The sequence below is a fragment of the Acanthochromis polyacanthus genome, chromosome 16 (assembly GCF_021347895.1).
Source record: "Acanthochromis polyacanthus isolate Apoly-LR-REF ecotype Palm Island chromosome 16, KAUST_Apoly_ChrSc, whole genome shotgun sequence".
Lineage (NCBI taxonomy): Eukaryota > Metazoa > Chordata > Actinopteri > Pomacentridae > Acanthochromis > Acanthochromis polyacanthus.
The window spans coordinates 6,310,094-6,326,299 of NC_067128.1; the positions used below are offsets into that span (position 1 = coordinate 6,310,094).

A 16,206-nucleotide genomic window follows, 5' to 3' on the forward strand; every position below is an offset into this window, starting at 1 on the left:
TTTTCATATTTTGGACGACATACTAAACTATGACGTTTTTTTTTAAATATTTTGGACGACATACTAAACTATGACGTTTTTTTTCATCTTTTGGATGACATACTAAACTATGACGGTTTTTTTTCATCTTTTGGATGACATACTAAACTATGACGTTTTTTAAAAATATTTTGGATGACATACTATCTATGATGTTTTTTTCTCATATTTTGAACAACATACTAAACTATGACTTTTTTTTAAAATATTTTGGACGACATACTAAACTATGACTTTTTTTTCATATTTTGGACGACATGCTAAACTATGACGTTTTTTAAAAATATTTTGGACGACATACTAAACTATGACGTTTTTTTCATATTTTGGACGACATACTAAACTATGACGTTTTTTTTTAAATATTTTGGACGACATACTAAACTATGACGTTTTTTTCATCTTTTGGACGACACACTAAACTATGACGTTTTTTAAAAATATTTTGGACGACATACTAAACTATGACGTTTTTTTCATATTTTGGACGACATACTAAACTATGACGTTTTTTTTTAAATATTTTGGACGACATACTAAACTATGATGTTTTTTTCTCATATTTTGAACAACATACTAAACTATGACGTTTTTTTCATATTTTGGACGACATACTAAACTGACTTTTTTTCATATTTTGGACGACATACTAAACTATGACGTTTTTTTCATATTTTGGACGACATATTAAACTATGACTTTTTAAAAATATTTTGAACAACATACTAAACTATGACGTTTTTTTCATATTTTGGACGACATGCTAAACTATGACGTTTTTTAAAAATATTTTGGACGACATACTAAACTATGACGTTTTTTTCATATTTTGGACGACATACTAAACTATGACGTTTTTTTTTTTAAATATTTTGGACGACATACTATACTATGATGTTTTTTTCATATTTTGGACGACAGACTAAACTATGACGTTTTTTTCATATTTTGGACGACATATTAAACTATGACTTTTTAAAAATATTTTGGACGACATACTAAACTATGATGTTTTTTTCTCATATTTTGAACAACATACTAAACTATGACGTTTTTTTCATATTTTGGACGACATACTAAACTATGACTTTTTTTCATATTTTGGACGACATACTAAACTATGACGTTTTTTTTTCATATTTTGGACGACATACTAAACTATGACGTTTTTTTCATATTTTGGACGACATATTAAACTATGACTTTTCTAAAATATTTTGGACGACATACTATACTATGATGTCTTAGTGATATTTTCGACCACATACTCAACTATGACCTTTATTCCACATATTGGAAGCGTTAGAGCAACATCTCAATCTACCAGTAAAACAGACTATGTGTGATAACTCCTGCACGTCCGTTCACTGAACCGATTGGAAAAGGTATTTACCTCACATTAAACATGTTTATTTAACAGTAGATTGAATATAGCGTACAGAGCTGTGGGTCCAAATTTCTATCCCTGATACCAACAGGTTTCTTGTCAGTTCATGATGTCTGACTCACTATTCTTCCCCTGACCCTGCCTTATATCTAGTTTCACAGATGCAGAAGCATTCAGGGTGTGTCTTCCTTCTGACTGGTCGTCTTCTGCGCATCTTACTCCCTCCTTTGCATATGAGCAGCCATCTTGTTGTCCTGCTGTTGCTCTGGATGCTGTGAAGATGGTTCCTCTTTTTAGGGAAGGATGAAACCTCAGTTGTCGTTCTTATCTGTGGAGCAGAGACTTCCAGCACAGCCTTGAAACTCTCCATCATAACTTTTCACTTCATACTTTTCCACTCCTGCATACCTCCCTCATCCAGTATTTTTCCATCATCATAGACAGTGTTAAAAATGAGAAATATGATTCCATCAAAGCAAGAAATTAGTACAAATATAGTTAGTACAAAAACTCCATTTAAAAATATCATAGACATCCCACAGATGACATACTAAACTATGGCCCTTTAATGACATTTTGGACGACATAATAAAATATGTTTTTCTTTTAAAACACATTTTGGACAGTATCCCGTAACATTTTTTTCAAAGTTGTTTCTTAGGCCCTTTTGTTGGTTTTATTCAATAAGCAAAAAGGAAGGATTCAAAGATATTTATTGTCATTACATTTCTGAAATGAAACTTTGTTGGAACTTCCAAAAAAACAAAAACAACATAGTATAACAAACAATGAACAGGTGTATAAAACAAGCATTATATATATATATATATATATATATATATATACACACACACAAATAAATAAAAACAAGTATTTAAAAAAAGTGTAAAAGTGTCGTAGTGGAATGAGGTGCAACGTCTGCACCGCTGTGAAAACTGGAGAATAATCTTGTGTGAAACAGAAACTAATTGCATTGTGGGCTAAGGTTTCTTGTTTTTGCCTGTTTTTTCTATGTTCATCACGTAAATTTGTACTTTTTTGGAGTGATTTTACTAGTTATCTGTAATTCAACAAAATAAACTCTCCAAAAAATAGTTTGACAGTATGCTTTTATTCTGTTATTTCCTTGCTTCAGACTTTATTTCCACACTGTTGTATAAAAATGCCCACAGTTAGACTCTGCCTCTTAGAAGTTATATTCATTCATGAAAAATCTGCAACAACTAATGTGAAAAGTAATCTGGTGACATTTTCCAATTTGGTTGCCATGAAATTTAGCCGACATGCAGCCTAAATCAGTAATGTTTTTATTTCCACCTGAGCTGTTCCTGCTTTGATAAGTCGGCTTTTAAAAGTGTCGATGTCACACTTTTTGTATTGTGATTGTGCCCGATGCATATACAAAACAAAAAAACTCTGCATTCCCTAACAAAACATATTTGCATGAAACTTACAGCTCAAATGAGTTGATACAAAATCCCATTCACATGTTCACAGATGCATTTTCCTCCATCTCAGCCAGACTCGCATCATCCGGTTTGTCTGCCTTCAACCCAAAGATCCATCACAGAGCAGAGCTTTCTCTTCGCCAGCGTTGGGAGGAGGTGACTGTACGCGTCCCTCAGTGTTTCATGCTACAAACTCATGCAAACCTCAGAGGACGGCGCTGGAGATGGTCGCTGGATCATGACAGCGAAGGGAATCCTGATTGCAGGCGGGAGTTGGAGTCAGAAGCAGAACTAAGTGACACTGAAAGGCATATGTCAAGATTGTGCGCTTTGGATTATAGGCGTTTTTTCACAGCCTAATTCAATTTTGATGTGACATGTGCACAGCATGATGGAGAGCTGCTACTCTTTTAGTTCCAGGAAACAGAATGAGGAACAACTGAGTGCATTTTTTTTACTCCGTGCTAAAAAAATGCAGATTTTTCCACTTCTTTTTTTTTGACTGCGCAGTTTTGATACTAAATATATTTCACAGCAAACATGTTGGCAGTACCCAGTTTCATCTAGCAGTGTGTGCACAAAAGTGATTCACTGCCTGTCTCAGCCTCCATTAAATCCATGCCAGGATACTCAGCTCGGCCTGGCACGGACCTCCTGTTGCATTCATAAAACACTGAAACCTTCAGATAACATTTGAGCAAAATATTTTTTGCCCATTACAAAAAGGGATGGTATACCTCTTCTTATCAGGGTGTCAAGTAAAACACCGCGCAAATTTGTTCTGCTTACGCACAGGGGATTGTGTTTTGAAACTCGGGATGTAGCAACTTTTTTCCCCCTCCCCATTTGTTCAAAGATTGGATTGCATTTTAGAACAATCCCTTTCTTTTAGAAGAACACACACAAACACACGCATGAGTGCCAACACACACTTGCTGAGGGGTTTTTGTGTAATTGAAAATGGGTTTGCGTTCACTAGATGGGTTCCATCCTCCTGCCTTTGGTTCCATCGCCGGGATGAAGCAGGTTTCACTCACGTCTGCCATGTAAAATACATCATGCCTGCGGAGAAATGACGACTTATTGATAGCAGACCATGTTAGTTATACTTAGTATTTATGAAACACCTCCTTGGGGTTGTTTTCCGAGGCTGATCTCACCTCTTTTAGGGCGAAGCAGATAGCGACAGATAGTGTCACTAGAGTCATGAAGCTGTTATGTTGTTTGAAAATGAAATTACTATTCACCACGGTCGGCTCAGTTCCCGGAATCTCACCTGTTTTCTGTGTTTTTTTGTTTTTTTACTACATGCATGTGCCTGAATGCACTTGGAGATGGATGGGATGAACTGCAGGAGTGAGAGCATTTGAGAGATGAAGTGCTGTGTGTTAAATCCTGCTCAGGGTTCCCACCTGATGCAAAAAAAACCAACAAAAAAAAAAACAGAGGACATTAACAAGAGCCATGAAAGTGGTGACCAGTCATTTTTTTATGTGCAGCTTTTCCTGGCCCGGTCGCCTCCAGCCAGCTGAGCCACTCAGAGTTTGATCAGGATGTGAGGCCTGACATGGACAAGGCACCACACAGCGAACATGAAAGGCAAAGCAAACACACAGGCGCCGACACACACACAAATCCACACACTCTTTCGCTTTCATGTGTCTGCCTCTCTCTTGCACTCATTCCTCTGTTTTGACCAAAAAGGCCGACAAAGACCATCAATTCTCACACTGCAGATCCCTGCCACTTCTTCTTCTTTTGCTCTAAAAATTCCATTCATCTCTATAATGGAGCGGAGGAAAGTGCCGGTCCCCGATTATCTGTGGCACCTCTACCACCTTGCATTTCTGAAGGTGCCAACCAATCTGTCTATCTGACAAAATTCATGCAGGTACCACTTTTAAAGAGGAGGAGGAGAAGGAAAGGTCATGTTTGAATAATGAATCTGTGCGGGGAATGAACTACAGCCTCGCTGTCTGTCTGAGTTTTTGCATTTATTTAAGGCGAGGCGGTGACCAAAGGTTCAGTGTCTGTCAGAGGCAGTCTGAGGCGACATCCACATTAATGTGAGACCAGACAAGTGTTTTAGCTCCATTTAAGAAATGATTGCCAACATGTACTATCAAACTAGAACCGCTGTCTCCTAAATACTACATTAAACATACAACTAAACGGCATTTTCATTTATGTTTTGAAAAAAAGGTACCCTTATCAGGAGGTGGAAATGCAGGAAACCCAGGATTGTGTTCATTATTCTTTGACTTGAGTTTAATTTTCTCTGTTTGGTTTTGTCTCAGAAGATTTAAAGACCCTTTCATAACATGTTTGAAGCCTCTCCTTTGTTTTTCCGAGCCACCAAGCTGATGAATCCTACCAATCTAATGCAGGATTGTTTGGCTGAAAAGGAGCAACAGTAAATCATTACAATAAATGGCAAACATGGGCTGGTTTTATTTATTTATTTATTTATTTTATTTGTTTATTTTGAGCAGACATTTGTTGAGTTAATAGGGCGAGTTCAATTCAGTTTGTGCCCAAAAAAGGAGCAGAAAAAGTTCAAAGAACTTATCAATGTCCACTCCCTCCCACCATAAGTCCACAATAATTTAAATTCAACAGTCAGAAAAAATGCATTTGTAATAGTTAAACAAACATACCCAACAGACTTGAACAAACTTGTTTTCACCAAAACGTAATGCAGGTGAAGTGTATAGGAATGTAATTTTTAGGTGACTTTTCATATACGTGGTTAATGCCAATGCAGGTGAAAAGGTCAGCAACACCTGTAATTAATAATCTATGTTGCATGAACTACTGGTAGGCAAGGTTTTGATTTTGTTTGTGTCGAGGTGCATGTCGAATCAGGAAAGCATACTGTGACAGATCGGGCTGTGTGACAACTGAGACCCAATTAGAAACCAAATGTGTCATCATTTTGAAACGTTTCTATTCTGCCCATCCAGACGCAACATCGAGGGCTGTTGAGTGCAGTTCCTCGAATTGCCATTTGAGGCTGTCATCAAAAGTGAGTTAATCTTCATAGACCTCCCATGTTAAAATGTCCAACTTCACAGCAGAACTAAACATATTGACATCATTCGGCATTTTTAGATTCACCACGAGCTAGAAGGAGTCAGACACCACACTGAGCTTTAAAACTACAGGAAACATATGGATTATGTCCCGGTGGGTTCGTCCATGTTTGTATCGTCCAAAGTAAAATACTACCCTGGAGTTTTCAAACTAAAACTGGGTCAGCAACATTTCAGAAAGTTTCTGTTTTAGTGTCCTCCAAACTCTTTTGGAGGGAGGTGTAGTGAAGTGAATATAAAATTGTTACATTAGCTAGTTAGTGTTTGTGTCTTGTACAGTCCCCTGACTCTTTATGCGACATCCTGTTGCTAAATAATTCTAAACTTAATGAGTCATACCAGACTGAAAATACCTTGTCTTTCTTTCTCTAAACCTACACAACAGTACACAGGTGGTTATAATGTTTCGGCTGACCAGTGGATGTTATATGGTTAAGTAGGTCCTTCAGATACAGTAGTTTTGAGAAATTCCACTACTTTTTACTGCTTCCCAGAGCTAGAAGCTAATAAATGCCTTTGGGCAGACCTGTTTATGTATTTTGTGTAGTATGAAGTGATATCAAACAGCAATCTTCGGCTGTCTTGGCTCAGTTGTAGACTGTCTATGGGATCAAATAACACAGTCATGATCCCATAGGCATCCAGGAATTGAGCAAAACTAAGCGAGTAAACAAAGTGGAAGAGGGGGGGTTGCCTTTTTTGTGAGCTTTGTCGAAGGGGAGGCTGACAGTCTCACACTTCGAAAACCCCTGGTTTAAACAATTCATCTAAGTGAATAAATCACCCCAAAAAGAAATGAGGGAGAGAGTTTGAATCAAAGAAGAAGCCCAAATCTAAAAGTATTATTTATGTCTTCCTGAGGCCTCACATACTGTACACGCCAAACAAATGGGAAAACAAGAGAGAGATGTGGCGATGATGATGATGATGATGACAGTCATATTATGGCATTGTTCACTGACATGAACAGAAGGTCAGACTCTGTCCCGACAAAAAGCTATTATCTGGAAGGGTGAGATGGTCCACAGGGGCTCAGGGCTCATCAGTGTAAAGGACGGAGAGCAAAGCTACAGACGGCTCACATACAGCAGGCAGGTTGAGGCGGCCCGGATGGCAATAACAACCCACACAGGTGGAGATAGGTGTCATTAGGAATGGGTAGGGCTGTCTGGCATTCTCTGTTCTGGCACGGACGGTGACAATAAAATTCATTTAGTTCTGTGTCAGAGTCAAAAAAAAAAAAGAAGTTCTGTGTCAGAGGCTGTTCCTTGCAGTCTTAGACCGAAGCTGCAGTAAAGTCTGATTTTCCAGAATTTAGTGCCATAAAACACAGCATATCAGACTAAAACTGACAGTAAAAGTAGTGAATTCACTTTCACCTTCAGTCTTCAAGTGTCTTAGAAAACTGAGCATATTTTCTGTCTGTAAAAAAAGAAGAAAAATGACACATAACCATCACAGTAAATACTTATATTATTGAAATCGTTGGCAGGTTTTTTCACAGGCATGAGGGTTCTTATAAAGACCACATATAAACTAAGACCAAATCAAGGCAAAAACTGGAGTGTATTGATACAGAGACAAGACCAAAAATAAAGTGCACCAAGACTGAGGCAAGATCAAAACTTTATGGGGTTAAAAGCAATTGAATACCAAGACCTGAGTGTACTGAGACTGAGAAAAGTCCAAGACCTTGAGAAGGTTGAGTCCAGGCCAAGACACTAAGCCCAAAGTGTATCAAAACTGAGACAAGACCAAGACTTTGATGTGTTGAGAAAAACCAAGTCAAGATCAAGAGCAGGGGGTGCAGAGACTGAGACACACCAACTTTTTGAGAAGTTGAGACCAAGTCAGGACACTAAGATCAGAGTGTATTTGGACCAAGACAAAAAACAAGGCTGACTGGGGCTGAGACTGAGTCAGAACCAAGACCAGAGTGTGCTGAGACTGAAATAAGACTTTGGGGTTGAGAACAAGTTACAACACCAAGACTACAGTGTATCAAAAGTGAGGCAAGACTAAGACTTTATGGGGGTTTAGGACTAAGTCATGACAAAAGATCAGAGTGTACAAAGACCAACATAAGGATTTCATGGGGTTAAGATTGAGTCCAGAACAAGTATACCAAGAATTGTAAGTCAAAATGACCATGAAACACACTTTTTTAATGGGTTATATTTTAACCCAAACTAGGCCATTTTTGCCAAACCTACCCATGTTTTTGGTAAGTAAACTCAACCAAGCTTCACGTAGCTACTATTGTGAAAATGTCAAAAATGAACAAGTGAAAACAGAACTTGGGTTTAACAGTGATGGGCAACATGGGGCACAATCTAATTTTTGTTTCTTTCAAAACACAATTAAAATGCAGTTTGGCTCCTTGAGAAGATAATGTTTCAGGAGACAGGGAGGAGACTGCCAATGCAGTTTCTCATACAGGCACTTGAGGCCTCCTTCAGAACTAAGTCAGTTTCTATAGACCTTCATGTTAAAATGCCGAATTCTACAGCAAAAATAAATATGTTTACAGCCTGGTACAATAGAAAATTTTACTCTCAATAGTTAATTTTCACATTGGGAAGAACTGTACAAAGGGCACATTTTTGTAGAGCTCATTTGTTTAAATTGAATTAAGTCTTAAATTATGCATAGTTAAAGGCACTGCCACCTTATTTAATTTTGAAGTAGCCAGGGGTTAGAAGGAGTCAGTTAGAAGGTGAGACTACCTTGAACTTCAAAATTTTTACTTTTTTGAATGGTGATGTCATTGGGGATTTGTCCAACTTTATATACAGTCAGTGGGTCATGTAATATAAAATTTCAAGTTAAAAAATGTTCTTGATTATGAGACAAGCCCAAGACCACTCAAGACAGGTCTCAAAACCAAAATCGATTCAACTGCTACAACACAACTGGGCAATTAGGTCACTAATTTGAGATTGAATTATATGTGAACTCCAACCGAGGATTACAACAACAACAACAAAAAAAAAAACACAGATAATTTACACACAGGATCAACCTGCTATATTGTGCAAATGACTCAGTACAGATCCATTACACCGCCTTTGCCCTTTAGTCAACACTCGTACGCAGGGGTGGACTGGGGCAAAAAGTCAGCTCTGGCATTTTTGGCTCAGACCGGCCCACAACATTATCGGTTGACTGAATCAAGCACTAATTTTTGAATGACAAAAAACTGACAGAGAGGTCAGATTTTCAGAACAAAAATTCAAAAACATCCCTAGAGACCTATACAAACTTGTTGACAAGTTGGAAAAAAAAAACAATTGCAATCCAGTAGAGCAGGGGTATTCAACTAAAATTCAAAGTGGTCCAGTCTGAGAAAATGTATTAAAGCAAATGTCCGGAACATCATAATGTCAAACCTGAATTAGTGCGATAGCTATATGTCTGTATAGCTATATGTCTCTTTTTGCATTCTTCATATGGGATGGAAATAAAGTAACGTTGGTTTAGCACGTCCATCAAAGGCCTGTAGGTGTGAAGCAGGAAGCCTCCACAATGAGGATGTGAGTCTCCTCCTCCTCCTTGTGGTCGGACTTCGGGACGATCTCTGTGTCCAGGGTGTTATTAACGCCATGAGACTCCTCAAACTTCACCGGGTCCTCCAGCCATGCACAGATCACACTCATCATGACGTCCATGTCCAGAGTAGTGATGACATCGTACTGCTTAAAGCCATCTTCACCAACTTCAATCTGATCTTGGGGCTTGAAGAAGTCATCCTGATGGACCACACAGGAGTTAGACAGGTTCTTGATTAGGCGGTTGGTGAGGGTGGTTTTCCCTCCATTGGTTATGCCACCGATGCCGATGATGATGATGTACTTCATGTTCTCAGATTGGTCAAAGTCAACAAAAAGGGTCAAAAACGTCAATGTGGATGTGTGAGGACCTTGTAGGCGGAATATTTCCTGAAACCAACCTTTTAGGTCAACATTCAAAGATTTAAGGTGGAATATTCCTTTAAACCAACCTAAATTTCATGTTTTGATCATTATCAAGTGAGAAACCTCAATCCAGACTCCTCATAATGAAATTTGAGATTTATGCTGCTGTTATTTGTTTAGTCCAGACTAAATGACAGAAATCCACAACTATAATTTTATTTCAGGACACGGTTATTAAATGTCAAAACAATCCATGTGACTCTAAAAACTCAACAGCTTTACAAACTCTAACACTAAACTCTCCACAAGGATCCAAAATAAGTTGGACTTCTACATGAGAGCTTTAATCATTCTTCATCTACTTCCTGAAAAGTTTGGTCAGTAAAAAAGACAAAAACTAATATTTTCAGCTAAAGACAGACTTTGCGATTTTTCTGCTCACATGCTGTGTTGTTGTAAACTTACTCTTTCAAATAAATAGCCTCCTAACCTCCTGGAAACCAGTGTTTGTCCTGATTTTTGTGTTGCTCCTCGGCGACCCTAAACAGCCGGTCGTAATGTTTTTTGAGCAACACACCATACTATGATGTTTTTACAGTGAAGGTTCTGTTATGAAACCAGTTTGACATGTTCAGGCGTTCTATGTATGAAAACTCAGAGATTTCAAGTATCAGAAGGTGGTTTTCAACTTTCTTTGTTAATTTTCTGCTTCAACTTTTAACTAAATTTACTTCACTAAGCCAGCCCTCTGGACTTCCAGTAAGCTGTGTTCCTATTGGCTGTCCAGGTGGCTGCTTGGTGTTATCAGGAACACCTGAGTAGCTCAGTGTCTTCCTGCTTTATGTCTGCTGTCAAACATTTCCTCTGCTTCTCTTCACTGAACCGGGTTTTGTTCTGTTGCTTTAGTTTGTTCTTTAGACATTGGCTTGCAACTTCCAGCAGTAAAATCCTCTTGAATGTGTTTCTTGGTGTGTTTTAGGGCTTTGTACTGGATAGTTGTCCTGGTAAATGTGGTTCTTTAGCCACAGTTAGCACATGGTGCTAATGTGTGCAGTGATTAGTGGATTTGGTGCAGCTGAGTTGTGTCTTTATCTTGGCTGTAGTGAGTCTTTAGAGGTTGCACTGAATTGAACACTTTCACATTTTCCCTGTCTTATATCTCTCCCCTTATATCCCTGCTGCTTAATGGGAGAACTGAGCTGCAAGTTGTCCTGTCAGTATTTTGAATCGTGGTCTGAATGGTGTCAGGGCCGTTCTCAAACACATTTGGAGCTCATTGGTCAGTCTGGTGCGATATTTAGTTTGGATTATATTCATAGTTGAGAAAACTGCGTCATAACTGTATGTTTAGCCGAACATAATCAGCATGTACAGGGCTACTTTCTTCTCGGTGTCACGTTATTTGCCTTTCTAGCTACTCTGTCCTCTTGTCTGTCCTTTGCCTCTAAACTGTTTTCTGAACACTGAGCTTGCTTATCGGCTACAATACAGAGATTTCATTGGCTGAGTAGCGTCATGTGGGATGCCTGAATTCGTATGTGATTGGTCTGTGTGTTTCCTGAGCTGATAACCAACGATGTAAACACTGGAAAAGCTGTGCTGGGATAACAGAAGTGACCCGTGATATTTAAAATGCCATTACAATTTACTGATTACAGGGCTGAGGGAACCTGTTGACCAGCCCCATCAGACACCGGCCCACCGGGACAGTGCCCGGTATGCCAGATGGCCAGTCCACCCCGTACGCCACGTTCATGAGTCACACAGGTATGTTGGAGATTAATAAACAATGCACCCTCGAGGGTTGTAAGTATGAAAATGGATTTTGAGTGGTGGCCTCCAGTGGACAAGAGCACCTGAGATCCTCTCCATAATCACCAATGAAAATAGAAGCAGCGAGAAGGTGAAAATGCATATGTGAATATGCCTTCAGGTCCGTTAATTTGCACAACGTTGTACTGTACATCATGGGCATTCACTCTGGTGTTATTTTCGCGGGCAAAAATAACAGCTTACAAACTGCACGGCTTCCATGAAGTGCTGGCAGGTATGATCATCACCTATTTGACTTTAACCGCCTTTCTTTGTGTGATCCTGCGCGGAGGCATCAGGGTAATAAAGTGGAATGATGCAATTTAATGTGCAAACCTCCTTGTAGGGGATATAAAGCAAAGGCAGGATGGAGTTCTGCTTTTAAGGCTTGACCCTGCTCCCTTGTAATACCGCATTCAGCGAGACAAGACTACAGCTCATCCTAATTATTTCTAACTGATGGGCCAATCCATCAAGAGAGACAGCATGAAAGAGGCAAGTGCGGAGGTGGTGGAGGAGGAGGAGGTGGTGGAGGGAAACAGGGAAGGACGGTAAGAACTCACGCTGAGCCTCGACCACTTTTCTCTTCCTATTTCCTGAAGTTGTCCAACACAAAATCATGCATTTTTTTGTCTTACTGTGGTGCATATTAGGCAGGGGAGAATCGATAACGCAAATACACAAGGCTGTCATCGTCATACTTTATAGTGCACAAGCAAGCAATCTCCTGTCAGAATGAATCAATGCGAATTCAGAGAACCTATTTAGCTTGATTCCTCATATGAGGATTGCATGACAAATGTCCACAGTCCAGGCACATCGGGTCATTAAATTCAGATTTATAAGATTGATATCAATACTTATCAAAACACTAACGCCCCCTTACGCCATCAAAAGCCCCAGGCACCTATTCTCCACTCATGAGGGGAGAGAGAGATGGATAGACCCGGAGAACGGACAAGAGAAACAGACAGAATAGATAGGGAGGAAAAATTTCCTCAGCCACAGCAGCAGTAGCAGCAGCAGCAGCAGCAGTGCAATTCACCATCACAGCATTAGCTGACATCTCCTGATAACAATACTAAGGGATTAATCAGTATTCTGTGCATAGCTTTGGGCTACACTAGTCCTTTATCACAGCAGCAACTGCAGCCTTCCTCTAAAGGTAAGGTTAAAATGGAGATTACGCTTTGTTCCTGCGCACCTCCTCTAATGAACCTTATCTCCCCTCACTACCCATCTCTTCATTCTGTCCCACTCACGCTGAATAACACACCTTCTGCCCTCTTTTCCCGTCTCTGGAGGAAAACACTGAAAGGCTCTCTGTTTTCGGTGTCTCTTTTCGAGTGCAATGGGCCAGTCACCCTGTTGTCTCCTTCATTTCCGCTTCGAGTCATTCACGTGGTGGTGTTTTTACCGTTTCCAGACATTCCAGTCCAACATCGAAACGGTGAGTTTAAGTCCTCAATGATGAACTCATCTGCTCAGGATTCTTCATAATTACTTAATGCTTCCCTGCAAAATGCAAAAGACACTCGTGCAAAGCTGACATTCACAAAGATAATTAATTTAGCCTAATTAAAACCTGCTCCTGCAGAGTTATCAGTCTCACATGCAAGAAAACAAAACAATTCAAATATGTGCTAAATTGCTATTACAGAAAATCATAAAGCAAACACTTGAAGGTGAAGAATTAATTTGCTCTAGTTTGAAAACACGTTCCGCTAACTTTACCTCAGGAGTCGGCAGCTGCAGCTTCTCTGTAAATCCCAATTTATCCCAGTTGAAATGTTTATTTAAAAAAGATTTAGCATTGTAGTGTGCTCTGCATGGATGATGATGCACCAAAAGTTGCTTATTTTCGATTCAGCCTGCTCTGACCTTTGAGGCTTCATCCAGTTGCTGTTGATTTCAGCTGAAAGATGGATGAAAAACTAATTGGACTGCTTGTGTTTCTGAATTCCCAGACCTGTATAGTAACAAGCTGGCATCATTTCAAAATCCTACAAAAAAAAAAAATCACCACAATGAAAAATATTCTGGCTTCAAAGCATTCTTTGTGCATCTGAAAAATCTACTTCTAGCAACATTAGTATTGAAGCCTAAATGTTGCTTCTAGGAATTTTGGTAAAAAGTGGCACCGAGTTCACCAACGAGTAGCATCAGACCTTAGTTTTTCTGCTATAATATAAATATGCCTGAAGATATTTTTTAAGTTTAATGGACCAACCAACAGTTTGAAACTCTTAAATACTTACTAAACTCCTAAATTTATAGTGTTTTGTACATGAAAGACTCACGAGGGGATGAGGACAGACAGCTGGTGGTACATTTCAGACACCGCTTGGATGTAACGTTGCTACATTGATAATTATCTCTGTAGCTTAAACAAATATCTGAACATCTGGGACACATTTAAGGGCATGGACACCATAAGGCTGCTGATTCTGAATACATGCATACTGTAATGTTGAAATCAAACACGTTTGCTCATTTACATTATACTTTGGCTGTGCTGTGTCCATTTATATATTCATGATGAGGACTGCAGCTGCAACTACACTGTTATAATCACCAACATATTAATTGCTACTTAAGCATGCAAAAGCTTCCAGTTACAGTGAAATAGTTACAATTTGTTTGTAAAGCAGCAACAGCCTGACTGTTGTTCAAGCTTGTGTGCAAACACAGCATATCCATCCATCCATTCTCTACACCGCTTTATCCTCATTAGGGTCGCGGGGGGTGCTGGAGTCTATCCCAGCTAACTCCAGTGAAGGCAGGGGACACCCTGGACAGGTCGCCAGTCTGTGACAGGGCTACATATACAGACAAACAATCACACTCACATTCACACCTACGGGCAATTTAGAATAATCAATTAACCTCAGCATATTTTTGGACTGTGGGAGGAAGCAAGAGTGCCCGGAGAAAACCCACGCATGCACAGGGAGAACATGCAAACTCCATGCAGAAAGATCCCAGGCCCAGGCAGGGATTTGAACCGGGGATCTTCTTGCTGCAAGGTGAAAGTGCTAACCAGTACACCACTGTGCAGCAAACACAACATATCACTAACATTTTTGCCTCGGCGATGACGTTATACATGGGATGAATGCCATTTGGTTCTCAAGTTGGCTTGAAGGGTAAAGGATCCTTTATACACTGTCTGGCTAAAAAAATTTTGTCACCTGGATTTAACTAAACAAATAGGTAAGAGCCTTCCATTGGCTAATTACTGCAGTGATGAACATGTTTCAGCTGCAACAACTCATTTAACCCTAGCTGATGCAGTGAGGAGCTTCTCATTTCTTAAACAATCATGTTGGAAAACATATCCTGTAGTCATAGAAAGGATGTTAATCAATTTCAGAAGGGTCAAATTATTGGCCTGCATCAAGCAAAGAAAACAACTAAGGAGATTTCTGAAACTACTAAAATTGGGTAAGAACTGTCTAACGCATCATTAAAACCTGAAGGATAGTGGAGAACCATCATCTCTGAGGAAGAAATGCTTTCGGTCATGTGGTCAGATGAGTCCAGATTTACTCTGTTCCAAAGTGATGGGGGCATCAGGGTAAGAAGAGAGGTGGATGAAGTGATGCACTCATCATGGCTAGTGCCCACCAGCCTGTGGGGGTTAGGGTTATGATCTGGGGTTGGTCAGGTCCAGCAGCATTATGTTCCCAAAGAATGAGGTCAGCTGACTACCTGAATATACTGAATGACCAGGGGCCTCATTTATAAAGCTTGCGTACGCACAAAACAGGGCTAGAAAGTGGCGTATGCCACTTTCTATGCAAAGGTTGTGATTTATAAAAACAAACTTGGCGCGAGAATGTGTGCACCGGTGCGCCAACCTTGATTCTTGATGCTGTTGAAGCCTACACCTCAATCTTACGTTTAAATGATCCAGGAAGGATGTAAACTGCGTCTCTTCAGTTGGACATCAGACTCATGTAGAGCTCCACTGTCTGGCTGGACCACAAGTGTGTTGTAGCTGAAAAAAATCAATTTTTGACAGCACCTTTTAATCTTGTGCATCTTTCAAAAACTAAGCTGGTTATGCTTTTACATCCTACTTACCAAGTCACCAGACTGTGCTTGTATAACTGTCTTTGGTAAGAAGCTGTGGCATCAGTGACTTCCCTCTGCAGCTTGGAACCATTTTCATATCGTGTAATGCTGGAAAAGGCATTAAAAATATTTGTTACTTTTGATGACATTCACATCTGGCTTTGCACTCATCATACTGAGCTACTGGGGCTGAATTCAACGGTAGCACAAATTTGTCGTGTTGCCTCTTTGAATGGCAAATATTGCAAGACACCACCAACAGAGCACCTGTTTTTGGTCAAGATAATGTTTTCGCAAGCTAAAATATTTCCATGCAATTGACGTTGTAGTTCTTTTTACGACTAAATCTTCCTTTTCAGTGTTTCTCTGCTGTTTGTTGCACATTACACTGTATACATGTGGAGGCCGCATGTTGGCAAACTTTGTGTCTTGTAGCA

The 16,206-nt window shown here is 39.6% G+C and overlaps 1 pseudogene; it reads right to left on the bottom strand.

The window, feature by feature from the left end:
• Positions 1 to 1,442: 1,442 nt before the first annotated feature.
• Positions 1,443 to 15,878, bottom strand: LOC127537695 (nicotinamide riboside kinase 2-like; annotated as a pseudogene).
• Between the last annotated feature and the right edge of the window lie 328 nt (positions 15,879 to 16,206).